Here is a 27,704-nt window from a genome sequence, read left to right as displayed (position 1 = left end):
CAAGTGGGCACGACCCGTGCCCACTTGCCCCCGTGAGCGTTCCTCGCCTGCCGACCGCCGTGGATTCCATCGAGCAACTGGCATACAACGAGACGTGATCGGGCTTGGTCTCGTATGGAAGTGCGATCTTGCTTGGCTACCGGCACCAGAGTGAGCATCCCGCTCCTTGAAACCCGGCAGACAGCGTAATATCACTCGCACCCCCGGGCTCATAATTGGAATTGTACTTCCTGACTACAGACGAACTAATACAAAATCCTGAAACTAATTGGATTTGTAAATCCTGTCCCTACTACAGACGCACCAATGTGACATTAGCCTGATAGTTTTAAAAGGCATAATGGGATTATGATTTCAAGACAAACATGATATATTCTCATGTCCTGAAGATGATGCCCTGTATTTAGTTTCGGTATCGAAACGTCGTCGACAAATTAGCACCATATGCAGTAGAAATGTCCAACAATGATTTGTGCAATGGTGATTAAGAAATTTAATCAAGTCTGTTCACTGAGTACACGTATACAGACCGCCTTGTTCGCCTTTTCCTAAAACTTTCATTGTTTTGTCTTGTTCACTGTGGGTCACGGGTCGTGCCCACTTGTCATTTTGAAAAATCCATGTGTTATTGCCTATACTTACAAAATAAAATAAACTCCTGTCCGGCTGGACAAAGGACATACTTACTATATAGTGTATGTCTATTATTCTTCAGATCCTCCAAATACCAGGGACCACTAATCTCTATAATAAGTTACCGCCCAAGGTCCCTAGTGCATTACCTTTGGGTTCCCTTATTTTCTTGTAACAGTTTGTCAATGCTACCGGCACAACATAAAACACCATGTTTTAAGCAACACTAGAAACAATCAAAGTAAAGGAAGGACTGGCACTCAATCGCTAACATGGGCGCCATTTTGTAACGGATATGTGTTGTTCATTCACATCATTACCACGTTTAAAAACACAATTCACAATTTTACAATTGTGTTAATACCAATGCATGTACAACTGAAATGTAAATTCCTTTACGATAATTAGTTAAAAACAGATCAGATATCGTACATATGGCAGAATGACCACTTTAGCGATAATTCATCGTGGGTATTAATACAATCTAGCCGTGGATCGGCTAATAACCTTCCTGGAGACCGCCCAATCAGAAATACTGATTGAAATAGTCATCAGCATTCTTACGATCATTCTAGTGTATAAACTACCTTAGTGAGCATGTCAAGGAGTTCATGTATATACAAACATATAACATATGCCACGCCCTCAGAAGGAGGAGTCTTAAATTTATTCTATAACATGTTCAAAATTCATTTTCACATTCCAACCCTCAATTGTGAGGTTGCCACTACATTGTCCTATTAAGAAAACACTGTGCTATTAGAAAGACACACTCATCTAATCTCATAAATAAATATATTAATATGCAAACATTCAGATATGCTTGGACAACTGAAATAAATGTTCATTAGCCATGGACCCATTCTCCTGATTAATTTTGACCTATATGTACTGATAATTCCTCTCCACAATTGAGACCTTGCGGATGTTTAGTTAGCAGATCGATTATGTAGCGTGATTCAAGTCTGCGCAACTTTTTCAATCTGTCACCCCCTCGCACACTCAACGGTACATGGTCCAGACCACAGAATTGTAGCTGGTTGCGGTCACTTCCATGTTTCTCAGCAAAATGCTGCGCAACTGGGTGCGCCTGGTCATTTTTATCGATAACCCGCATGTGTTCTAACACCCTAATCTTTAAAGGATGGACCGTGCTCACTATATAGCGGAGCCCGCACAGGCACAGCAGGCAGTATACGGCAAAAGGTGTGCTACAAGTGATGAACTTCTTGATCTTTTTAGTTATCTCTATGTCTGGGATCTTGTATGTTAAAATCCTCCTGCTATTAACGCAGGCCTTGCATTTGCTGTAAGGATAAAAACCCATCATCTGCTTGAGAGTGCTCACCCTTTCTGGTAGTTTGTCTAAGTGACTCTTTACTAGAATATCCCTAAGGGATCCAGCTTTTTTAAAAGTCACTAAAGGTTGTGGAGGGATATCTTCACTAATTCTAGTGTCCGTTAGGAGAATTGGCCAATTCTTTTTGAGCATTTTCTTAAGATGGTTAGCCTCAGCTGAATAGGGAGTTACCATCCAGAACTTACCCTTGTCAGTTTTGATCTTATCTTTGCCGGCTAGCAACTGATTTCTCTGTATGCCTCTCACCTTCTGTAACGTAGTGTTAAGTGCTACGGAATCATAGCCTCTAACCATAAACCTAGCCATACTATCCGCTGCAGCAGTCTCAAATTTAGCCTTCAATTCAAATTCAGCCCTAATTCAAATAGCCTTGATGCTATTCTGATACACTTTGGCTGTGACTTTCTAATAACAATCCGTATTCAGTTGTCGTAGTGCTTCCTGGGAGTATGCCACCCTTGTCTGTAGTACCACATTTCCCCCCTTGTCAGGGGGTTTTATGAAGATCGTTTGATCCTGCACCAATTTCTGCAATGCCTGTTTTTCCACATTTGACAGGTTTCCTGTGAATCCTCTTTGTTTCGTTTTGACTCTAAATTGGAGAAGGTCATTGGTCATGGCTTCAGAGAATACATCTATGGCGTCCCATGGCATTTGCGGATTGAACAGAGATTTTGGTTTAAATGGGCTTTCTTCTTGATCCTGCTCAATCCCCACATGGACCGCTCTTGCCACCATATCACTCTTGCTCTCCTGTATTTTGTTGGCGGTCCCTAGCCTTAAATCCTCAAGAAGCTATCCCCCACATGCATCATCCCGGCCGTTTGCGAATTCTAAATTGCGAAAAATAGCGAAACGCAATTTAGAATTCGCAAAACGGGATGCATGATCAATTTCTAATAATATTAGCGATTCGGTAAAATTCGCATTTTTTACCGAATCGCTAATATTATGCGACTTCTATTCGCATTTCCCATTGATTCCTATGGCCCAAAAGGCCCATAGGAATCAATGGAAATTGCGAGTGGCACTTAGAAAATTTCATGGGTGCAGGGGGGGGTCCAAAGGATCCCCCCATGCACCCCTGAAATGTATTTTTCGCATCATGTTTCACACACACATGTCCTAAGGACATGTGTGTGTGAAACATGAATGTTGGAAAAAAAACATTTTCGGCTGTTTAAACACTTTTTCCAAATTTACCGAGTGGTTCAACCACTCGGTAAATTTGGCTCCCTATTTGCGAATTTACACTTTCAAAAACATTGATGCATTGCTTTTAAGAAATCGCACATCTGCGACTTCTTAAAAGCACCCGCAATTTTAGAACTCGCAATAAATGTTGCGAATTCTAAAATTGCTTCATGCATCCCAAAAAGCACTTTTGCATTCGCAAACGGCCGATTTTAAGGAATCGCACCGTTTGCGACTACAAAAATGCTTGATGCATGTGGGGGTAAATCCCTGGCAAATCTTCCCCAGTTAAAGCATCCGTTGCAGTCAGCCTTGCAGTGCTTCCCTTAGTTTCCTTCAAATTAGGTCTCATTTTGAAATATTTGTGGTTTTAATTTGCGCACAAAGTTGAACAAATCTATGCGTGCTTGCGTGTACTCTAACTGGTTACTCAGACAGAATGTCAGTCCTAAAGTGAGTACTTTGTGTTCCACATCTGTAAGGGTTCTCTCTGTAAGGTTGACAACCGTTAGATTAGATGCTTTTACTGCCTGTTTGTATTCCTCTTACGATTCACCAAATATATATACAAATAATAAGTTCACTCAGGATTACATTTTAACAGCGAGTAGGCTTGGACAATTATATATTACATATTTACAGAGTCATAGTCCACTCATGGCGTAGAGAACTTCCCTGGAGACAAAAAAAAAATGTTTGAGAAAGTAAGTCAAAACAGTCCGGAGGTGGCCAAGAAAGGTGCGAATGCTCAATCTGGTGAAAAAGGGCACTGACCTGTGGCAAGGATCTGTAAGATGGTAAACGAGAACAAAGACTCCAAAAACAAGATGGCGGGAATGCTGGTAGAACAGCAAAACCCAGTAAACAACCAGCAATGAAAAACCTACCCCAAAAGCGGACCTGAATGGGGAAGGCAGCAGTTGATTCAGGAGGGTCCTGCCCATTGGGGGAAGTTGGCACGGGGATTAGTTCAGCCTTCCCGGAAGAGGAAGACAGTGGCTGAGTCCGTAGGGTGAGCAACTCGGAGAAAAGAAAAGCGGGCTCAATGGAGCAGCACAGCAGCGTCGTGCAGCGGTCCATCACTGCTTTCAAATCAATTCCACACTCCTGTGCAGAAGGGCGCTAAGAGACCAAGTCCCATGTCTGGAAAAGTCAGGTGAGTGTCAGAGGAGAGGGGGAACCTCTGCCACGTCCCGCGGCCACCCGGGAAGAAAGAGGTTCCATCAAACCTGGTGTCACCCCAGTGCTGCGGGGGGAAGAAAGAGACACCGCGGAGACACGAGGAGAGCCGTGTCTGAAGTCCCCTATAGCCGATCCAGCAGCTCCACCGGTTTCGGCGTGTGAAACGTTAGCAATGTCGCATACGAGGCAGTGCCAGGCCTAAGGACGAGGATGAAAGCGTTTTGGTTACAGCAGGGATTTATAAGGAATATTTTTGTATTTTAAAAATTGACACTTGGAAACTTTTTCACATTGAATCACCAATGTTATCCTATGGGAGGAAATTCACTTAGCAGGAAAGTAATGTTATTGTTACTTTTTCTTACTCAGTGTTGGATCCTGGATCCAGCACTGGTGTATCTCCTGTAAACAATTGAAAGAATGTGTTTAAATCATACAGGCGATTTTTAAGCAAAATTTGTAGTTTTTGAAAATCAACACTTAAGAAACTTTTCTGGTGAAAACCAGACAGTGGGTCCCTATGGAAGTAAATTCAAGTTACTGGTAAGCACGGTTAAAATTACTTTTCAGGGCCATTGCTGGGCTAAAAGATGCAGCACTGGGTTCTCTCCTGATAACAGGTGAGTACATCGAAATTCGTTGTTCAGCTGATTTTAGATGAATATTTTAAAGTTTCAAAACTCCACACTTTAAAGAATTTCCAAGTGAAACCAGTCAATGTTACCCCATGGAAGAAAAGTGAGTTATCGGCTTTTGGGTAAGTACTCAACTGGCAGAGTTAAGGTTCTGGGCATAGACTCAGGGGTCTCCCAGGGTTAGGTAGGTACAGTTGGTACACCCTCAGCGGCACAGGGGCAGCCGGGTGCAGAGGTAGTTAGGCCCAATGTTATCCTACGGGAGGCAGGGGGCCTTCAGTTGGTGGCTGCTGGCAAGCAGGCCACGTGGCTGTGGGAGCTGGGTTCCTGGTCACTTGCTCAGGACAAATGGGGAAGTAGATTAGGATAAAGGTTGCACTGCCAGGGGCACTTGGGCGGCTGGGTGCAGGGTGCTTTTGAGACGTTGGGCGCTCAATGTTATTCAATGGAAGACTTGGAAGATGAACAAAGGCAGCAGGCTCGAGGATGGAGATTCTTCTGAAGCGACCAACACTTTGAGGGGTAAGTTGGGACCTTGGAGGATATGTAGGCACCCCGGAGTTGGGCACAGGGGGTCGTGGGGCACCGGGTGCAGGGGTGTCTTTTGACATCGGGAAATCTTACCCTCAGATGGTCGCGGTGGGAGGGGTCCCTGGTTGTGAGGCCACAGGCGTTGTCTGGGTCATCGGGGAGGGTCCTTGGGCACTGGATTTCAGGTCACAATCACCCGGGGGACGTCATCAGGGTCTTTGTTCACTCAGGCACAGGCTGGGCTTCGCAGGTGCAGAGTGTGCTGGATTCGCGTTTCCTAGCTGGCACCAGGGACGTGGCTTTTTGAGCATAACCACTGCTTGTGGGAGTCCCAGTCCCTTAGTTGAGCAAGGCAGGCAGGTCCTCTAGGGTTTTCGAGATTGCTGTCCACAGGAGACGCCGGGGTTTAGCAGGAGCAGGTTCAAAGATCAACAGGCCAGTAGAGCTGGGGCCAAGTCAGTTGGTGTTGTCCTCTTGTTAGCAGCTGCACGGCAGGTCGTCCTTCTTCTTGTTCTTCTTTCTTGATTTCAAATCGGGATCTGCTGAAGGAAGGTTCAGGGTGCCCCTAAATACTAATTTTAGGGGCATTACAGGTAGGGTAAGGGCAGGGACCAATAGGTCCCTGTCTTGAGGTGAGTACACCCCCTATCCTGCTCCTCTCCTGTGGGAGGGGGGCAGGAGCCTATCTCTGATTGGGCAGGGCTCCCCATCCTCAAGATAGCGGGAGCCCGGAGTTGTAGTTCACCTTGCCGCACCCACCTGAGGGGTGGGGTTGGCAGAGGCTGGCATACCCCCTTCCCTTATTTTGTTTTTCCCGCCTGTCTTGGCGCCAGAGTGGGGGTCAGAACTGATAAGGGCCAGTTGCTGAGTACAGCAAGTGGCCTGGAGAAGCTCACAAAGGTGGCATGCATTTGAAGCTCCCCCTGCTTATCCTCGGGGAGGAGACCTAGCACCTCGTCCAAGATGTGCATTATTGCAGGCCCAGGAGAGCGGATGGCTCTATACCCAGGGGTCCAGCAACATGTCTGCTGTGTGGCAGCCTAGGCAGCCTCTCAGTCAGGACACTGGTAGTTGGTTAGGTTTTAGGGGGCATCTCTAAAATGCCCTCTGCAGTGCATTTTACATCAAATCCCACACTGGCATCAGTGTGGGTTTAAAGTGATAAACTTCTCAGTCTTCAGTGTAGCCATTATGGTGGTGTGGAGTTCCTAATGACAACCTCCCAGCACCATATACACTTAATGGCATCACTGCACTTACAGTGCCCAGGAATGGACCTGGGTGCAGTAGGGGCACAGGGCTCATGCACCTGTGCCCACACTAATGGCATAGTAAGTAAGTAAGTAATCTTTATTGCTCAGGTAATTAAAACCATTGCAAATATTAATACATTAATTAAATACAATTATTATAAAAAATATAAAATGACAATACCTTCATGTAATAGATAGTGATTGCTACAGAAATGTATGCAACTTTTACACTGAGCATGGATTAAAAATCGCATAAGTCTTGCACCTGGGTTTTAAAAATATATATTGGCAGTAATTTCATGCAGTAGCTAGCGGTTACTACAGAAATGTATGCTACTTTCGCACTAAGTGACCATTAAGGTAGCGTAAGTCCCTTGTATTGCCTGCGGTGGCTGTGTAGAAGGTCTTGCCACTGGGTTTAATACCACGCTCTGATGTGAACTTGGTGCGTAAGAGGAACTTATTATTCACTGGAGACTTTGTCTTTCTTGTTTCTTTTCTGCTTTCTCCGAGAATTTAACGACATGGCTTGCTAATTGAATGCTTTTTCCGTCGAAGCAAGCCATGACCGCTTGCCGGCATGATCTTATACCCAGCTTGTTGAAGGGCAGTTTTAAGTGAGATCTGCTCTCTGTGACCAAACCTTTGCAGGTGCAGATTAAGTGTAGTATATCTTCTTTTGCATTCCCACATATTCGGCAGTTGATTGTTGCTTGGGGGTTTTCCATGGAGGGAGATGTGTTTGTGATGGAAGTAGGCCCAGTCGTAAGCGTAAGAACTTCTCCTTTATACGTCTAGTGAACCCGACCCCTAGATAGCTTTGGCAAAGACTGCTTGTGTAGCTTTGAATGACCATCCAGCCATGGGCTCGGTTGACTAGGCTTGATTTATCCTCTATTAATGAGATAGATCTTACTGATTTATTAACTAGCTGTTTGAAGATGTTATGGGACCCGCTGCACTTCCAGGCTTCTTGTAGGCACAAGGAATTTATTGCTTGTTTTAGGTATTTTGCAGCCGCGCTGTTGCTCTTACTTTCTATCTCTTTCCATAGATAGCAATTTAGACTTACAGCTTCTCCTCTCTGGATTTCGTGCCATCTTTTGACATAGGCACCCATTCGCTCCAGCGTTTGGTTTCTCAGGCCGAATTCCAGCCTTATTTGTGCCTGCGAGGTGTAGGTGGGCAGACTGAATATCATTCTCATGGCTTTCGCTATTCTGCTGTTCAATAGCTGAGCGTCCCTCCCTCGAAGGCATTCGCCTTCATACGTTATGGGCGGTGTTAATTTTGCCTGGAGCACTTGAACCAGGGGGGTGAAGCTTCGGCCGACTGCTTTCGTTTTTAGGCTCCTTAGTGCAATCGCTATGCTTGTACCCCTCGTTTTAATTGCTTCCTTTTGCTGTTGGAATGAGCCCTTACTGTCCACAATTACGCCGAGGTACTTGTACTCCTCCACTGTTTCCAGTTTGAACCCTCCCATGTGCCAACAGAACCCTACTGATGGTGTTTTGGCATTAATCCTCACTGTTTTGGTCTTTGAGAGGTTGATGCTTAGGCTGTTCTCTGTTGGATAATTAAAGGTTGTGCTGATTAGATGTTGTAGCCCTATCGGTGTTCTTCTGATTAACACAATATCGTCGGCGTACATTAAATTAGAGAGAGTAAAGCCACCTATGCTTGGAGCGTGAGAGTTACTTTCATCCAGCTGCTGTGCAAGGTCAGACATAAAGATGTTGAATAATTTTGGTGCCAGCACACACCCTTGTTTTAGGCCTTTTGTGGTCTGTATTTTCCTTGATAGGAGGTCTCCTGATCCTAGCTTGACTTGGACCCATGTGCCCGTATTTAGTAAGATCAGCTGAGATAATAAACCAGGTGGATTGTTCCTTTCTTCCAGCTTTGACCATAGTAAGTTTCTGTTAATATTGTCAAACGCTGAGGTGAAGTCGATAAAACATACATACAAGGGCAGATTGGCTGTCTTAGAAGCATCGATGAGGAGTGAAAGAGCCAAAATGTTTGATGATGTGTCCAATTCTTTACGGAATCCTGTCTGGGTAATGGGAATTGCTGCGTTTGCTTCTGACCATTCCGAGAGCTCATCTTGGAGAAGACCAGCATAGTATTTAGACTCATTATCAATTAAGACTACTAATCTGTAATTTTTAGGGTCCTTTACATTGCCTTTCCTATGTATTGGCGCTATTATTCAGCCTTTCCACGAAGCTGGAATCATTGCAGTGTCTGTTATCTGTTTGAAAAGTGGTAGTAAGGCCGCTGCCCAGAATTGCGGATTTTGTTTGTACAAAATTGGAGGTATCCCAGTGGTGCCTGGTGCCCCCTCTGCCTTTCTTTTTGCGATCCTACTTATAATTTGTTTTTCGGTGGGGTTTGATGAGGTAATGACCTGTTGTGGAATCCAAGCTCGAATTTTTATGACCTTATCCGGTCGGCTAGTTGTTGCCAACTGTGTTGCTGGATTGAAGTGGGTCGGAAGGTAATTGGACCAGGCTTCCTCGGTTAAGTAAGAGTTGATGCCAGGGCTTCTAGAATTCTGGAGTGTGTTGACTGTCTTCCAGAATCTTCCACTCGTACTGATTCCTTTTGCATCATGAAGAAGCCTGGCCCATAACTCATCCTATGCTTCCCTTTTTTAATGCCATATTATTCTCTTTTTGCTCTGTTTTAATTTTTGCAGTTCCTTTTATATCACGGTATCCGGTCCATCTCTGTGTAGTTGCCGCAGTAGTTTATTGATATTTCTTTTGAGGAGCTCTATCTTGGTATATTGATGTATGGCCTTGTAGCAGCTTCCCGTTGATTCCGGACGCTTTATTTGTTTATTGCCGTTTCTATGCTCCGGCTTTATATGGATCTTGGCTTTCCTCGTATGTGCCTGTCCAAGGCTGCTCGTGAATTGCTCCCAGGCGCTTAGGTAATCGGGCTGGTTTGTAATGCACTTTTCCCACCGGCTAGTTGCATCAGTTGTGAAGCTTCCAAGTTTGTCGTGTTGCATTTTATTCTTTTCTGTGCCACCGCCAGCGAGCATCCTAAATTTATTGCTGGTGTGGATGGCACGGCCCCCTGGAAGTTAAGGCTAAATTCTTGCGGCTGATGGTCACTAACTGACAGTGTGCCTATTTGGAAGTCCGTGACTTTCCCAAAGAGTTGAAGAGATGAGAATGTGAAGTCTAGGGTGGAGCTGACAGATGAATTGTGAAAGGTGGCTGACGGGGGGCTGTCATTTATGAAGCGACCTTTTAAAGCTGCCAGGTTAAGATGTTCTAGGTCCTTTACGCTGGCCCTTGACAGCCGATTTTGTTTGTCCCATTTACTTATCGCTTGTTGTGGTATGTTCCATGCCCGGAACTGGTCTTCCAAACATGTGTCCCTAGTTTGAGGCCCTCCCAGGAACATATTGAAATCCCCTGTTACTATGAGGTTATGAGTTTCCGCTTCTGCCAGTGTTTGTGAGATTTCAGCTTTTTTCTCCCGGGGATGTAGATATACATTCATCAGTCTTAACTTTTGTTTTTGATCATTTCCCCTCACTTCTAGTTCTATAGTGAGTGTGCAATTGTTGCCTATCTGTTTCACATTTGTGTGGGTAGGATTGTTGAAGCTCTTAATGGCAGTGTATATTGTCAGGCCGCCTTTTAGATGGCCGTATTTGGCATTTCTTATTGCTGGAAGGTGATGTGAGTTGAAACCCTGGATTTGATGTGGTTGGTCTAGCCAAGTCTCCTGGAGTGCTATTATGTCAAATTTTTTAAGGTAGACAAAGAGCTCGGTATCGTCTCTTTTGTTCCCAAGGCCATTTATGTTCCAAGAACATATTCTTAGCTGTTGTTGTGTTGCATAATTTTGATGTGTGTTTTGTCAGAACCTTGGGGCCCTTGTGTTGATTGTCCTTGCTATTCAATTCCAATCTTCTTGTCCAAGTGGCCCGTTAGTTTGCCTGTTGGTCTGGGAGGTCATCCTGGAGACTGAGAGGCTTCTGGCCCCCTTTAAGACACTTTCAGTTTTTGCTTGCAGTTGTTTATTTGTTTGGTTTTGGCCTTGTCGCTCATTATATGCCTGGCATAGTGGTTCCGGGTACCCTTTTTTTTCCAGTCTTTTTAGGCGTATCCCCCAGGGTAGAAAGTGAGCTTCTAGTTCCATAATTCTCGTCACTGTTTCATTCCATGCCTATGTTGTTTTTGTAACCTCCAGATCTGACAATTGGGTACAATGGGTAAATTCCACTTCCTCTAGATCTTTAGTGTTAATATCAGTCAGACTGCTGAAAGTTGATAGTAGGTGTAGGATATTGCCTCGATTGAGGGTGTCCCCTCTGCCTCTTGACTTGTATTCAGGAATGAACAGTATTATGCCACTATCTGCTTACGCCTGCCCGGCCTCCCGTTTTTTGCTGTCTTCTATGCCTATTTCTATCTGTGAGCTGTCGTTTGTCTTGTCTGCTGTTGGGTCCTCCCCCTGCCCTTACCGATTTTTTCGTGTTGAGGGCTGCTGTGAATTCGTGTTTCGGGGGGAACCCTTGCTTCCGTCTGCCGGCAGCTTGAGTTTGAATGGGTGGGATCCTCCCTTTTTGTTGTTTTTACCGTCTCCTTGACCGGGGGTCTTTTTGTGGTCGTGGGCGGACTTTCTATTTCGTCTACTACTTCTTTTTCTGGAGTCTTGGTTATCCTTTTGAAAAATGATTTTGTGTTAGCTGTCTTATTTCTTCCTTTCCTTTTTGGTTTTCGGGGTCTTTTGTTTTCTACTGTCAGTTTTTCCTTGCCTGCTTTCCCAATGATTTCATTATGGGGACTTATAGCGGTGTCTAGTTCTAGCACTTGCGTGTTTACTGGGTTTATATTTGTTTGCACCTGGGCTTTGCTCCTTTGTTTATCGGGGAGCTGCCTTAATGATTTCCCTGTGACCCCTGCATAGGTTTCGTAAATAGGTTTAATGGTTTCCGGACCGATTGGGCTGTTTGGCTCGCACTCTCCTCTTTGGCTGTTAGGCGCAGTTGGTGAGTTCAGTGGGTTTACTGTGTATGACAGTTCTCTGGGATGTCTGACCAGTTGTTGTGGGCCTTCTTCGCCAGGATCTGGCTTGTTTGTGGTTGTGTTTTCCTTTGTCTGTTTTAAATCCGCTAAGATGCTTCAGGAGTTGAGGGATTGAAGTAAGTTTATCCACAATTGTATAACAGGCACAACTTGGCTGCTCTATTTTTGTTTCCGCTTGCACCCTCTTTATCATGCCATTCATATCTGCCAACTTGTTATCAATTATGGCTACGTGTATGGCCAAGAAGTTTAGGAGGGATAGTTGTATGTCCATTTTTTTCGAGTGGTACCGCATGGCCTTTATTGATAATTGAAGCGTGTTTAGCAATGTTGTTTTTGTTCTGATGTGATTCTGATATCTTTTACCACAAGTTTTCCTTAGTTGTTCCTTGGTTAATTCTTGATTGTTTGATTTGTTTGCTTTGTTGGTTTTCCTGTTTTTAGTGATAATTATTGAGTAGTTGTTGAGTGATTGAAATTTGAAGCAGCTGGTAGTGACTTTTAGTTCCTGCGTGAATGTGGGAGTTTGACTAGGTTTGACTGGGTTGTCCGGTAATCTGGTGTTCGATTTGTTAGGTTTGTTCAGATTATTCAGGAGAGTTTGATGTTGTCAGATATGGCTGTTTTCCCTGGCTGCTGAGAAATTCCCTCGTGAGGGATGAGAGCGCGGCTCGCTGGTGGATGTCCCGAGTGGGGACTGTACTCCTCTGCCCCTTGGCCAAGCCCCTTTTGATAATCACCCCCTTCTCACAGCCCTTTATGTGGGTCTATTGTGGCTCTTTTCTTAAGTTTTGTGGGACTCTTTTTGTGGGTCACCCCCCAGTCTCCAAACTCCAATTTCCCTAGGGGCGAAAGGATAGGAGGGGCAGATCTTCCCCCAGAGCCTCTCAGCATGCGCCTCTCACCTTCTGCCTTCTGCCAACAAGCTGCTGTGTCCTCCTTTTTTCCTTTTTGCAGGCACTCCAGCAGCCCGCTCTCCTCTCCCCACAACTGTGGAGTTTTTGGGGCTGGTGGTGGATGCTCGGCCGATTTTGCTGATTGGCTGCGGTATCAGCGGTGGTGGGGGAGCAAGGGAGCAAATGAGCAAAGGAGTGGTGGGGCGGGGGCCGGCTTCCCCTGCCTTCCCTGCTCGACTCCGCACACAGCTCCACCCAGCCCCCACACTCAACTCCGCCGCTGCCGCAGCCGCCTGTCGCCTCCGCGGTCCCCGATCCGCCCTCGAATCTGCTGCTCGACCCCCTAACAGGACACAGAACGGGGGAGCAGTTCAGAAAAGAAGAGGGCCGCTAACCTCTGCCGCGGAATCGAAAAACAAAGGAGCAGAGGTAACGAGGTACTGTGGAGCTGTGGAGCCACTGCTGCAGTCGTTCCCTCGTCCAGCTCTGCTCCACTGACCAACGGCTGGTGGCAAAGCACGGATTACAGATTCAAAGTCTAGCATGTGGGTGGCTGAGCTTGGCATAGTGCACCCAGCTAGAGGGGTGTCTGATGTATGCCAGGGCAGTGTGTTTGTGGGCATGGCTCACAGGGATGTGTGCCCAGTCGACTCTCTGTTTAGTTCTGTACCCAGACACTCAGCCTGCCAAGGCAGTGTATGTGTGTCAGGGTAGAGGGCCCCTCAGGGTTGCACAATAAGTGCTGCAGCCCTTAGGGGTCTTCTTTGGTCACAGTGCCCTGGGTACCTAGGGCACCATTTACCAAGGGCTTACCTGTGGCCAGAGAGGTCAATTGGGTTTAGGCTTTAGTATAGTTGTTAGGGAAGGAACACAGGCCCTGGGTCCCTGATTGGCAGGGACCCAGGGCACACCAAGGAAAAGTGCATCAGGCAAAAAGTGTGGGAGGGGTTACTGCAACAGAAACCCACTTCCCTACAGCCATCACTTGATCTTTTGAATCCATCTCTGATGATTGATTCAGCAGCCTCCACTGAGGCCCCATGGAACATCACGTAGAGCTTCCCATAAGAAGTGCATGGTGACATCTTCGTAGCCGTCTGAGTTTTCCTCTGCCCAGTAATCTTCCACTGCATTCGGTACGTGACTCATTGTGCTCACTGTAAAAGATGATTATAAAGAGACAAACTGTTAGGACAATCCGTAAACTCCAGAGGGAACTTTCCATCAGAAATTTGCACAAATGACAAAGACCATGAACGTGACTGAAAGGTTTTTAATGAAAAAAGTCAGACATCTGTCCCTGTAAAGTTACTTGTATATTTGGTGCAAATTGAGGATTTTTTATGAATACAAATACAATTCTTCTCTACCACCGTTAGGTGTCCGTAATTTTCCAAATGCAAAATTGTAACTGGGTGTGTAATTCGACATAAGAAAATGGAACACAAATGTATATTTGCACGATGACTGTTTTTGCTTTGTTTGCTAATTCATGGGGTGGGGTGGGGTGAGTGTTATTCCCTGTACAGAAGCCTTTCCCCATCACATATATTCATTTTGAGGGTTTCTTTCATTATTTGCATCCTAAAAACACATTTATTCTGACATGGATAGATTGGCAAGCTGTTTTATGGTAGGAAAGTATCAGCATTTTTTGTGAAGATCGTCAAACCTACAAGTTTGTGGTTATTAACCAACTTAATGTTAGAAAACCCATCCAGAAATGTCCACAAACCCTCCTATAGACATGGATTTGTTAAAAAAGGAAGTGAAATGTTCATCTGAGTGACTGGTAAGGCTTGGGAGGAAGGGGGAGTACTCATAATCAGGTGTTACTCTCGCAGTCTGTGCTATCAAAGAACAGACATGGGCAGGGCTAGAAATTATCAGCAAACACAGGAGTAGCCAGTAGATTTGGCCTTCGGTTCTAATGCATGCAATGTAAGCACAGGAAAGCCAGAAACATTTTGGAAACGAAAGTCAGTTCAACTTAACTAAAGACACGTTTTTCTTTCTAAGTGACATAAAAATTACATGGCAAGGGATCATTCATATATTCCTTCCTTCAATAAATAATGCACAGTCTGGTGGTAAGGCACTAACATATAGCCACACTTATCATATAGACATTTCAAAAATGTGTACAATTCTTTACTGTGCCAAGGATCTACAACTACCATCCCCTAAAGAGAGACAAGCAAAAATTGTCTCTAACTAAATTAATAAAGTGTGACTCAGCACCCTACAGTAGATGTCCAGGCAAGGTCTGAAACAAAAGTCCAACCAAAGAGAAAAGCCCGTTAGGGAAAGTAAAAAGCCTATTACAGGGACTATTAAATCACACAATGATTCAATATGGAGTGTAGGAAGGTGGCTACCGGACTATGGTTACCCCAGATTTTTTGCCTTGTGTTTAGCTGGTTTTCGACTTAGTTGGCCTGGTTCCCTGCTAATCAGGGCCCCAGGCTATCGGCTCTCTCTGTAAAATGGATTCCATGTACCCTAGGTGCATAACTAAATTGGCTTGCGTCACCTTATCAGCCCCTGTACAGTGCACTATAGGTGCCCAGGGCATAGGTGCATCCAAGGCCTACCAGGGGCTGCAGCATATCTTTTGCCACCCCTGGCTGGCTATCCAAAATTGACACAACTGGCTGATCACTCAGCTGGGGCAAGGTGGTGTAATCACCCCTTGCTTAGATATAGTATGCCTATATCTAAACCTATCTGGACACATATATACCTATAAGTCACTCCTATGGCAGGCCTTAACAATCCTGGAGGCAGAGTGCTTGGTTTTACATGAGATGGTGCTCTAGTATGAGCTGAGCCTGTCTGCAGCTGTCGGGACCAATTCCCTAAGCTGTTCGGGGATAATGCCATACCATATACTATTAAGTGCAATATAATCCTCGCGGTTATATGTTAACTTTGGTTTGGCTTTATCAAAACATGTCATGTAAGGTGTCATACGATTTGGAATACTATCCCCTCGACAGTCCTATTGACGGGGACAGCATTCCACCCCTCTAGAGGGAGACGACATGTTACTTTGCTAAAACGCGGTTGATTTTAAAAGGAGCCTCAGCACCACAAAATGGATGCTTCTGCCACAGACACGGGTCTGACCTCCTGCTGCTGACCGACAGTCAGCCAAGGAGGCCTGGACAAAGGGTTTCCTGTCACAGGGAGGTGTCACACCACCCCAGACAGGAGATAGTGGATTGTAGCAGGGAAGTTTGAAAGAAACCAGACAGTGCCTGGGGCGCACAAGGCTTCCCCTTGCATAATCCGGTCAAACCGGTTCTGGGGCACACCAGCCCAAGTCCCAGCATGACCTGGACAAAGGGAAAGGGGTGTAACCACCCCCTTCCTGGGTCCCACCCAGAGGAGGGGACCTAGCAGGTAATCCAGCCCCCTAGATTGGTATAAGAATGGGAGCAGTGCCAAAGCACTCAGATTATCCTGACTGAAACTTATGAAATGAAACTCTGGACCCTTCTACATCCTACTCGACGTAGAAGACTGAAGAATCTCCCTTGTGGTCAAGGAGTGACCACCCTGTGCAAACAGGCACCATCCAGCACCTCGACATTTGCTTTGTTGCAGTTCCCGCCAGAACTCGAGCAACAGAGTTCAACAAGACCAAGCGAGCCTGCCTTCTAACAGCCCGATCCACAGTCCCTGCAGAGCTGAGACCCGTGGAGGTGACCGGAAGCGTGGGGCCCACCATATTTAAAAGACCACGAGATGCTGACCGTGCAGCCCACGAGTGACCCTCGAAGCTGTACATCTGGGTTTGAGAAGCCCCAGCCCTGAGCCGCTCTTGCAGTGAAGCCCACCCCTCTACACTCACCGAGTGCTGCGTGGGGCCCTTCTGCATCTTTTGGCTTGACTCGTTCGCCCGGTCACTTGCCCATTGGCTTGTGGCCCCTGTGCCGACGAACTATGAAAACTAACTTGTGATTCTGGTTGCTCCAGACTTGCACTCACTCCTCTGAAAAGGAGCACACGCTTTGAACCTCCTGGTCTGAGTGAGAAGCAATCTTCCAGTCCTGCATGGATTGCTCTTGCCAAGTGTTGTTTGCTCCAATCCTGAAACCGACACCGCCGACGGTGAGAGCCTTTGTGGGACAGTTCGTGATCCACTCCTGGACGTCGCAGATGCCCTAGAGTCCACGTGGCAGCAGAGAGAAGCTCCTCGACAACCACCTGATTGCGCCCGACATTGCCTGGTTCTGTCCTGGTTCCACCCTTGTCACTGCTGAGTTACCCAGACTCAGTCCCCTTTGCTTTCAGGTACTCTACAACTCCGATCCACCCTTGGATCACACCGGACACTTCTCCTTCACGACGCCTGCAGCATCTTCAGCTTCAAGCACCATCAACCAGCGTGACAAAACCCGACACTACTTTGCACCTGTGCACCTGCTTCCTGTGGGTGAGGTAACTCATCAACGCTGGTGTTCCCACACTGGTACACACCTCTAGTGTATGTGTCTAAAGTTTCATCTTGCTAGGTTAAGCGGAAGTCTCCTTAAACTATAACTTTATAACTTTTACGCACCATTGACTTTGCATTGGTGCATGCTTGTGCTTTAAGCGCTGCACCCGAATCCTGCGGGCTTTTCCCGACTTCAGCATTGCTAGTCCCGACTGCTCCCAGCGATTCCCTAGGCCCAATCACTGTTCGATTGGTATCTCTTATACCACTTTCTTAATATATGGTTTGAGTGGCCACCCGCCCTCATCCATAATTGTGCAACTTTCATATGTTTAACTGTGCTTTTGTTGTAACGCTTGTGCCTCTGCACTCATAAAGAGTACAGAGGATTATTTTAGAAATAAATACACATATTTTTATATATAACTTGTGTGGTGTCCTTTCATTTGGTATTACAGGATTGTGATTGGTAAAACAGCTCGCTTAACACGACCTCTAGAGTTTAGCCTTTAAGGCTGCTTAGTCCATGCTACCACTAGGATAGCTTGTCTATAAGGTTGACTTACAACCAGACACCATAAGGGATTGTTTGGACTGATACAAGGTGGTTCCAGAATTGGAAACATCACATATCAGGCCAACTTCTCACATGGAGGTTAAAAGGTAATCTTTATTTCACAACTTTCTTCATATTCCTTAGATGGTGATAGCCAACCATGATTTAACACTCCATGTAGTCAATGCGATTTTTTAATTAAAACTTTTTCCGTGTTTATTGTTCATTGCTTTGCTGTGTTGCAGGCACAGAGCAGGGAGGATCCTGAACTTGGGGGCAGATTTATCAACAGAATTTTTACTCGCAAACGCTGCGATTCGCAAAAAAGAAGCATTTGCGAGTAAAAATTCGCAAAACGGTATGTAGTAGGGAAATCTCATCACAAAATTAAGGAATCGCAAAATTTACAATTCCTTAATTTTGCGTAAGCATTTAAGGAATCGCAAATTGCGATTCCTTATATGCTATGCAACAAGCATTACATTTTTGCGATTCTCCTTAAGCAATCGCAAATTACCACCAACTTCAAGTTGGTGGTAATTTGCGATTTTTTTCACAAATTCACTTTTTGGCATTTGTGAAGGTGCCATATGGCGCACATACATGCCCTTAGGGCATGTATGTGCGCCAAATGCGCACACATGTTCATTTCAGGGGTGCATCAGGTGTCCTTATGAGACACTTGCACCCTTGAAATTATTCTCAATTTGTGATTCTCAAATTGTGAATCGCAAATCGAGAATTACTTCACATTCATTCCTAATGGCCTCCTGGCCCATAGAAATGAATGAAAAAGTATTCTTTAACTGCGATTTTGCAATTTGCTAATTGCAATTAAGGAAAACTAAGAAATAACTAAGAAATTGAGATTTTCTTACATACATCCCTTTTTGCAATTCTCAAATAGCGATTCGCAAAAAATCGTTATTTGAGAATCGCAAACGAAGATTTTCATACATATGCCCTTGGTGTTTCCAACAAACTGCTTTTGAAAGGAGAACATTATGTGGCAGAATGCAGTGCCAGTGCATGAATGTTACTCTTTTTCCTGGACAATTAAGCATTGAAAAAAGTTCTTAATGATCTAAATGCATCAGCTACAAGAAAGGATTAAATCATGTTTGGATAGAATGATTTAAGCAATATGAAGAAAGTTGTGAATAAAGATGACTTTTTAACCTCCATATTGGATCATCGTGTGACTTTATAGTTCCTGTAATGGACTTATAGGTTTACCTAAGGGTTTTCCCGTCGCTTGGACCCGTGTTCCAGACTTTGCCTGGACATCTACTTTAGGGTGCTGAGCGCACATTAGAGTTCCTTCCTATCTTTCAGTATTATAGTAAAATAAAGAGCAATAAAGAGCAATAATGTCAATCTTGTCAATGGATCTTCATTTGACATAGAACCAAACGAGGAATGTATTGAAGACGAGGAAGCCTTCTATGTAGACAGCCTTTCATTCCTAAGCAAAACTTACAACCACAGCCCCAGCGGGTCAAATGTGGAGTCATTAGGAAGGAAGAGCATGCAGGGGTCACGAGAAGAGACACAAAGAAAGGAGAATGAGGCAGAGGACGGAACAAGAGGGCAGGAGAAAAAAAAAGAACAAGACACGTAAGAAGATGGGTTCTAGGAACGAAAAAGAGGTGCGAACATTTCAAAGAGGAGCACAAAGGGAAAAGTGCAAGGGGTAAGGGGTGAGAATAGCAGGGGGATTTGAGCAAGAGAAATGATGATCGGGACATAAAAAAAGTGAGGGGGAGGTTGAAATGAGAGGGAGTGATGGGTGAGACAAAGAAAAGTGAACACTGGGAAAAGAGTGAAGGAGGAAGTCAACAGATGAGGAGACAAGAGGACAAAGTGGAAGAGGAATGGAGGCGGAAAGGTACACCCCAACAACCAATAGAGTCCGCTGAGACAGAAATGCTTCTCTGACCTAGTTTAGGACACCCCCCGCGCCGCACGGCCACCAGCTGCTGCGTGTGCCTCCCGCCTGCCTGCCTCGCTGCCCCGGCCGCCGCCGTGTGACCACGCCCCCTGCCTCCGAGCGGCGTGGTCTCCCACGGCGTAGCGCTGTGCTCACCTGACCTGCAGGCTCCTGCACCCCGCTATCTCGCCGTGTGCCCCTCTGCACTGTTTGTATTTTATTGTATTTTGTTTAATTGTTAATTGATTTATTCTTACCTGTTTGCCTGTTTTGCCCCCGTCTCCTCCCTACCCGCTCCCCGCTTCCCGCCACCGCCGCTGACCACGCCCCCTTTTTTCTTTCTGTACCCTCCCCGCTCCCGCCTTCCAGCTGCCCCGCCCTCCCTCGCACTTGGCCATATATGGCGACCGTGCGACGCAGGTGAGTGTGACCTAGTTTAGGACACCCCCCGCGCCGCACGGCCACCAGCTGCTGCGTGTGCCTCCTGCCTGCCTGCCTCGCTGCCCCGGCCGCCGCTGTGTGACCACGCCCCCTGCCTCCGAGCGGCGTGGTCTCCCACGGCGTAGCGCTGTGCTCGCCTGACCTGCAGACTCCTGCACCCCGCTATCTCGCCGTGTGCCCCTCTGCACTGTTTGTATTTTATTGTATTTTGTTTAATTGTTAATTGTTTTATTCTTGCCTGTTTGCCTGTTTTGCCCCCGTCTCCTCCCTACCCGCTCCCCGCTTCCCGCCACCGCCGCTGACCACGCCCCCTTTTTTCTTTCTGTACCCTCCCCGCTCCCGCCTCCCAGCTGCCCCGCCCTCCCTCGCACTTCGCCATACATGGCGACCGTGCGAACGCGCAGCGGTCACGCGCAGCGGGAGCGCCGATTGTGCGCCAAAGGTAAGCCCGTCTGCGCCGTCCGCGACCGGACCGCGCCCAGCGCCAGGACCCCTGGCCCCCACCGTCGGAAGACGACCCGACTGTCCTACAATGCCACCGAACTCATCGCACTCAACACCGGCGGGACCCCTGGATGCTACCGAGCCACCCCGAGGCGCACCCACGGACCCTTCAGCTGCCACGCCTGCAAGTTCACCTGCATCCGGACCTGCCCCACACCAGCACCCGCCAAGCCGAACACCAGCAGCAACCACCTCAAGTGCATCCTGCTCAACACCCGCTCCGTCCACAGGCACGCCATCGAACTCTGGAACCTCCTCGACACCACAGCTCCTGACGTCGCCTTCCTCACGGAAACCTGGATGAACGACTCCTCAGCGCCCGACATCGCCATCGCCATCCCAGAGGGCTACAAGATCACCCGAAGAGACCGCGTCAAACAGACTGGAGGAGGCATCGCCATCATCCACAGGGACACCATCCACATCACGACCAACACCGACGACACCCTGAAAACCGCCGAACACCTACACTTCCAGATCCGCACCGACCCGAAGACCACCCTCAGAGGCACCCTGATCTACCGACCCCCGGGACCACGCACACAATTCAGCGAGGACATCGCCGACTTCGTCAGCCCGCATGCCCTCCCCTCCGCCGACTACATCCTCCTAGGGGACCTCAACTTCCACCTGGAGAACAACAACGACCGCAACACCATCACCCTGCTCGCCAACCTCGCCAACCTTGCCAACCTCGGACTCAAGCAGCTGGTATCCACCCCCACCCACCTCGCCGGACACACACTCGACGCCGTCTTCTCATCCAGCAAAGACATCGCCTTCAGCCACGCCGCTGGACTCCACTGGACGGACCACAGCTGCGTCCACTTCACCTTCAGAAGAACGACGATCCACCACCACCAGCTACCAGTTGCTCGAAGAAGCTGGAACAAGATCACAGCCGACCAGCTCGCCGCTTCCCTGAGCCAGCACCCCCCCGCCAGCTCAGCGAACCCCAGCGAGGCTGCCGACAACCTCACGAAGTGGATCAACAACTGCGCCGACGAACTCGCCCCACTGAGGACCCCGCCTAGCAGACCCGGCAGCAAGAAGACCCCTTGGTTCACCGACGAACTCAAGAGCTCCAAGAAGAACTGCCGAGCCCTCGAGAAAGCCTGGAGAAGGGAACCAACACCGGAAAACATGACCGCCCTCAAGCTTGCCACCCGGAAGCACCACCAACTGATCCGCGCCACTAAGAAAACTGCATTCAAGGACCGGCTGGACAACAACGCACACAATAGCAAGGAACTCTTCAACATCATCAAAGAGCTCTCCAACCCCAACGCCGGAAACAACAACATCACCCCATCGCAAGACCTCTGCAACTCCCTCACCTCCTACTTCCACAACAAGATCGCGGACATACACAACAGCTTCAGCACTCAACCGACGCACGCCACGACCGAACCACCGCCCCCCACCACCACCCTCCGCACTTGGACTCCGATCAGCACCGAAGACACCATCCACATGATGAACTCCATCCACTCCGAATCTCCGACCGACCCCTGCCCTCACCACATCTTCAACAAGGCCGACGCGGTCATCGCACCCCACCTGCGGGACATCATCAACACCTCCTTCGACACCGCCACATTCCCGGAGAGCTGGAAGCACGCCGAACTCAGCGCCCTACTAAAGAAACCTACAGCGGACCCCACCGAACTCAAGAATTACCGCCCCATCTCGCTCCTCCCGTTCCCAGCCAAAGTAATTGAGAAGACCGTCAACAAGCAGCTGGCCGCCTTCCTCGAGACGAATGGATCCCTCGACCCCTCACAGTCTGGCTTCCGAGCCAACCACAGCACCGAGACCGCCCTCATAGCTGCCACCGACGACATCCGAGCCCTGATGGACAACGGAGAAACAGCGGCCCTCATCCTTCTAGACCTCTCCGCGGCTTTCGACACTGTCTGCCACCGCACCCTAGTGCAGCGCCTCAGCAACGTCGGAATCCAGGAGAAGGCACTGGAATGGATCATCTCCTTCCTCGACGGAAGAACACAGAGAGTCCGTCTACCACCATACAAGTCAGAGGCCACCAAAGTCATCTGCGGCGTCCCTCAAGGATCCTCGCTGAGCCCCACCCTCTTCAACGTATACATGAGCCCCCTCGCAGCCATCACACGCCAACACAACCTCAACATCATCTCCTACGCTGACGACACCCAGCTGATCCTCTCCCTGACCAACGACCCCGCCGCCGCCAGAGCCAACCTTCACGAAGGGATGAAAGACGTAGCAGAGTGGATGACGACCAGCCGCCTGAAACTGAACTCAGACAAGACGGAAGTCCTCATCCTGGGTTCCTCGCCCTCCGCCTGGGACGACTCCTGGTGGCCCCCCGCCTTGGGCAGCGCACCCAAACCGACAGACCACGCACGCAACCTGGGCTTCATCTTGGACTCCTCCCTCACCATGACCAGACAAGTCAACGCCGTCTCCTCGACATGCTTCAACATCCTGTGCATGCTACGGAAGATCTTCCGGTGGATCCCCACCGAGACAAGGAAGACGGTCACCCAGGCCCTCGTCACTAGCCGACTGGACTACGGCAACGCCCTCTACGCCGGAACAACCGCCAAGCTCCAGAAGAGACTCCAGCGGATCCAGAACCCTCGGCCAGACTCATCCTCGACATCCCACGACACAGCCACATCTCCGGACATCTGAGAGACCTGCATTGGCTCTCCGTCAACAAAAGAATCACCTTCCGCCTCCTCACCCACGCACACAAAGCCCTACACGATCAAGGCCCTAGCTACCTCAACAACCGCATCAAATTCCACGTTCCCAAACGACATCTCCGATCAGCCAGCCACGCCCTCGCCGCCGTCCCCCGCATCCGGAGAACGACAACAGGAGGAAGGTCCTTCTCCTACCTGGCCGCCAAGACCTGGAACTCCCTACCGACCGACCTGCGCCTGACCCAAGACCACCTCTCCTTCAGGAAGAAGCTCAAGACCTGGCTATTAGAGCAGTAGCAGCACCCCCCCCCCCCCCCCTAGCGCCTTGAGACCCTCCGGGTAAGTAGTGCGCTATATAAATGTCTGTGATTGATTGATTGATTGATTCTCTGGGCTGAGGCGAGGGTTCCAAGCTATGTTTTAAATGAATAGCATCCATTTTCAACTGTTCCATTTCTGTAGCATTAATGATGTGGAAACAGGCCTACTTCACGTACAGATGGCTGGCACACAGACCTTAGGCTTCAGTGTACTGAAACCAATCTGGTGCGTGACTGTGCTTGTGTTTTATTTGAAGACATATATACTAATGTATATTGCCTCAGCATTCTCGTACGTCTTTATCTTCCTTTTTCGCCCGGTTGGATCTGCTCAATAAACTCTGGAGTTCTCTTTTCTGTCCTATTGTTTGTGATAATCTTAACCCCTCACAATCTTCAATTTAAGAGAGGGGCACTCAGAATTGTACTGCTTTGTCCACTCACAGCAGCAAGAGCTGAAAAGTGTCTGAATCTCCTTCTCGCTATTATGAAGGACAAAATACAGTCATCTATGCCCCAGAAAAGAGCCAGAGTTTTTAAAGCCTAAGAAAGAAATCCATGTCTGTTACCAACATAGAAGCCAGACGCTGATTGAATTGTTCTTATACATTCGGTTAACAAGAGTAATCCTGATTGAAATAATAAAAAACGGTGGTTCTCAGGGATATACATTTATAGGAATTAAACACTGATGCAATTAATGTAACAATTCATCTGATATAACAGTTGATAGAATGAAATGCAATGTTTAGGCATTTGTTATAGTTATCAGACTAAAGTGCAGAAAGGTGACATGGACTCAAAGGAGACTCTCAATGCTAGAGTGGTGTGGGGGGGGACTGAGAAACACACCTAGTGGGGGTGCAAAAAGATAATATATAAAAAATTAAAACAAACCCGTGTTTCACTCTCCTTTCTTCATTCTTCTGGCGTCAGTGCAACATCAGGCACCTCAGTGAGACTCAGGCAATCCCCTTCTTCAAATCTCGAGGCTGCTTTCATGCTCCAGATGAGCAGCATGAGAGCAACGCCATTGTTGGCTGGAGTGGGCTGCCTCGACGCTTCAGCAGGCATAGAAGGTCTGTGCCTGCTCTCCACCCGTCTGTCTGAGACAGCTAGGTGGAGAGGTTTACACTGCGCATGCCAGGCTGGCCATCGCAAGACGGACGGCCAAAGTGTCTTGTGCAGTGTAAACTGGTGGAGTGAGCACCACTCCCCTGCTGTCAGTCACTGCCCCCAAACACTGATTGTGCTGGGAGCAGTGAAAAATAAAACGGGAATTCAGCCGTGCGTTTCCGAAGTGGCGGAGCGTGTCGTTAAGCCCAGACACGCTCCGCCACTTTATTGTACATATCACCCTCTATCTTTTGTCGGGAACAGCAACAATTCCACCAACCAGCTCACCCACACTTCTAATGATAAAGACAGTACCTCTCATGTGTTGGTGGGCTTATCGTACTGGATAGGAACAGCCCAAATCTGTGACTTTCAGAAATCAATGTCCTGTCAATGGAGTCTTCGCATGCTTAATGTGCTGGCCTGTCCTTGTCCCTGGTAATAGACCCACACACACATATGGGGTATTGCTTTTATCAAGTGAAGTGTGGCAAAGTTGGATGGTGTAACTTGTGTTTTGCCAGAATTTCTGGAGTGTCTATCACAGCAAATTTTCCATGGCACTGCACCCAGTTTATTGCCTGTGGACACTCCAAGAAACCCCCATATGTGTAGTATCCCCCACCCTCAAAAGACCCAGTAGAACACCGATGGTCTCAAACCTTGGGAGAAATATGTTCCTGTGCTAGGATCGCTAGAGGGAATTACCATGTTTAGGAAAAAGAAGTTGCTAAAACATGACAACTGTCATGTGTTCTCCTGGCTAACCAGTTATATGGGCGTGCACCAATACATTCCTGAAAAGTGCATTTTAAATAGTTATTGTGCCGCAATATGGCTAATATTGCATCATTGGTTGTGCAGATTTAATGTCCTAGGAAGACCCTCACATGTTGGATACTGCAGGACTCCAGACATTCAGGGCAATATTTCCTTGGTTAGTGTTCTGAGATTCATATTGATCATTTCAGAAATGCAAAAACACAATGAGCACATGTGTTAATAAAAGAAAATATCTCGACATTTTTCATTATGTTTTCAGGAAGCAATGAGATATGGATGTAGGGCTTGCATCAATACTTAGCCTGGAATGTAATGAAAAAGAATCATATAATGTTCATATGCGCATGAAGCGACCAAACAGGTACATGCATTTAAACAAATTAATACCAATCTCTTGAAAAAGGGTACAGAGGTGTGCAGACCCTCCAGCAGAGAAAAGGTTACATTTTCCTCTTCCTGTTCAGTAAATAAGCTGGCCCATTTGGGAAAGCTTTCTTTCTTCTCCCTGGTCCCCTAACTCGAACCAGTTTTTGCTTCCCTTCTGCTACAGCACATGACCGGTCTAAGTAATCTATTTTAGCACCAGGAGATATTTTTGGTGACAAAAGAATGAACACGATCATACCTTGATTAGCATAGAGGTAAGAGAAGATGAAGTATAGTATCCCAAGGAGGGAAAAGTTGTGTCTCAATATTAAACTACAGTTTAACTTTGAATTGTATTTTAATTACATTTATATAGCATTTACTTCTCCTGACGAGGGGTTAAAGCGCTATATGGCGAGTTGTACGCTACTCTGGAACCTAAAGTTAGTGACTAGACCAGTGTTTTTTAAATTTTTCGGTTCGTTTTCAGCACCTGGAGACCCCAATTGGCGAGCAGTTGCACTTTATAAGAAACATGATTGATTGAGTTTTAGACTCAATTGTCAAAGGTCTTCTGTTTGGTCAAATAAAAGGCAGAAACAAATGATTTTACTTACAGAGGAGACGGATTCTGTCATGGTGACCTGGTTCTGCAAGAAGTGCCGAGTTGTAGAGATTGACTTGTCAAACTAAGAAAGAATGAGACAATTAGACCAAGAAAAATTCAACCTTCAAACTCAGACATGTCAGAATCCACGGATACACCACCTTAGCAGTGGGGGTGCAAACTGTTGTAATTTTAGGCAGCAAAAATTAACCTAACATTAAAAGGGCAAAACGTGTTTTGCTTACCAGGAGTTTCACAAATCATATAACCGTTTCCCTTGGTCAGTAACATTTCGGATTGCTGCTGAATTACAACTAACTCTTCCCACCAAAGTAATATAAAAAGAAGTATAACATGTAAAATGGAAGCTATGACGCATTGAGCTCTCTCTCAGGTTTCTGGTGTGGTCTCGGATCTCAGTTGACCGGAAATGCCTTTCAAAGTGCAGTGCGAAGCGGTTGCAGGAGTGGTGCCGGAAAAGCTAGAGCCATAATCGGAGCGGTGGCGAGCTGGGGGCCGTTCGAAGGGCCGAACCTTGGAGGCAGCGAGCTGGTGGCATTTGACAGCCTGAGCCGGAGCTGAGCTCTCCGTACCCTGAGGCTCCCCGAACAGCGTCCCACCACGCCGCACTATACTGCAAGGAGAGAGACGGCGTGAAGTAGTGAGCGGTGAGCCTGGGGATGGGTGTCGGGTGCCGGGTGCGGGGTGCGGGCGCGGGTCCGGCGGGAGCAGGCTGATAGCCCTAAGCCCCTGAAGCCCCTGAAGCACCGAGAGCCTTGAGGTCCTGTAGCCCCTGAAGCCACCCTGAATCACTGTAACAGTCTAAACGCCAGAATCACCATAACAGTCTAAACGCCAGCAGCCAGCCATACCCTGCTGTTTAAACACGCCTGAAAAAACATCCGCCCGTCGCCTGTCGCTTTAAGACTCAAGGACTGGTCACGGAATCCAGCAGGCAAAGGGCAGATAGAGGGGAAGAACGGCAGCGGCAGCAGAATTCCTGCGAGAGAAACAAACCTCGGCAGAGTTACCGGCGCAAAGGGCTAAGGGCACGAAAGCATTACCTAAACACAAATTAAGCACTATAAAGCTAGTAAGCCCTATTTAAGCACCAGCATTAACGCAGGCATCAGTAAAATCATGGAGGAGTGGAGCTCCTGATAAAACTGATTAAACCAACTGTGTGCTAAGAGCTAGCGAACTTGTGAC

General features: G+C 47.4%; 1 long non-coding RNA gene across 1 annotated transcript in view; it reads right to left on the bottom strand.

Annotated features, from left to right (window-relative positions):
• LOC147732452 (uncharacterized) overlaps positions 1–26,857 on the bottom strand; it is a 132,022-nt gene extending 105,165 nt beyond the window's left edge. Inside the window, exons 1-2 of the long non-coding RNA XR_015308661.1 lie at positions 26,741–26,857; positions 26,506–26,577 (exon numbers count right to left, since the gene is read on the bottom strand). This is a non-coding gene — a long non-coding RNA (uncharacterized LOC147732452). The remainder of the gene's footprint in view (positions 1–26,505; positions 26,578–26,740) is intronic.
• Between the last annotated feature and the right edge of the window lie 847 nt (positions 26,858–27,704).

Source organism: Lissotriton vulgaris, chromosome 2_1 (assembly GCF_964263255.1).
Source record: "Lissotriton vulgaris chromosome 2_1, aLisVul1.2, whole genome shotgun sequence".
Taxonomy (NCBI): Eukaryota; Metazoa; Chordata; class Amphibia; order Caudata; family Salamandridae; genus Lissotriton; species Lissotriton vulgaris.
The sequence above is the reverse complement of the archived record's forward strand: the minus strand, read 5'-3'. Positions and strand labels throughout refer to the sequence as shown.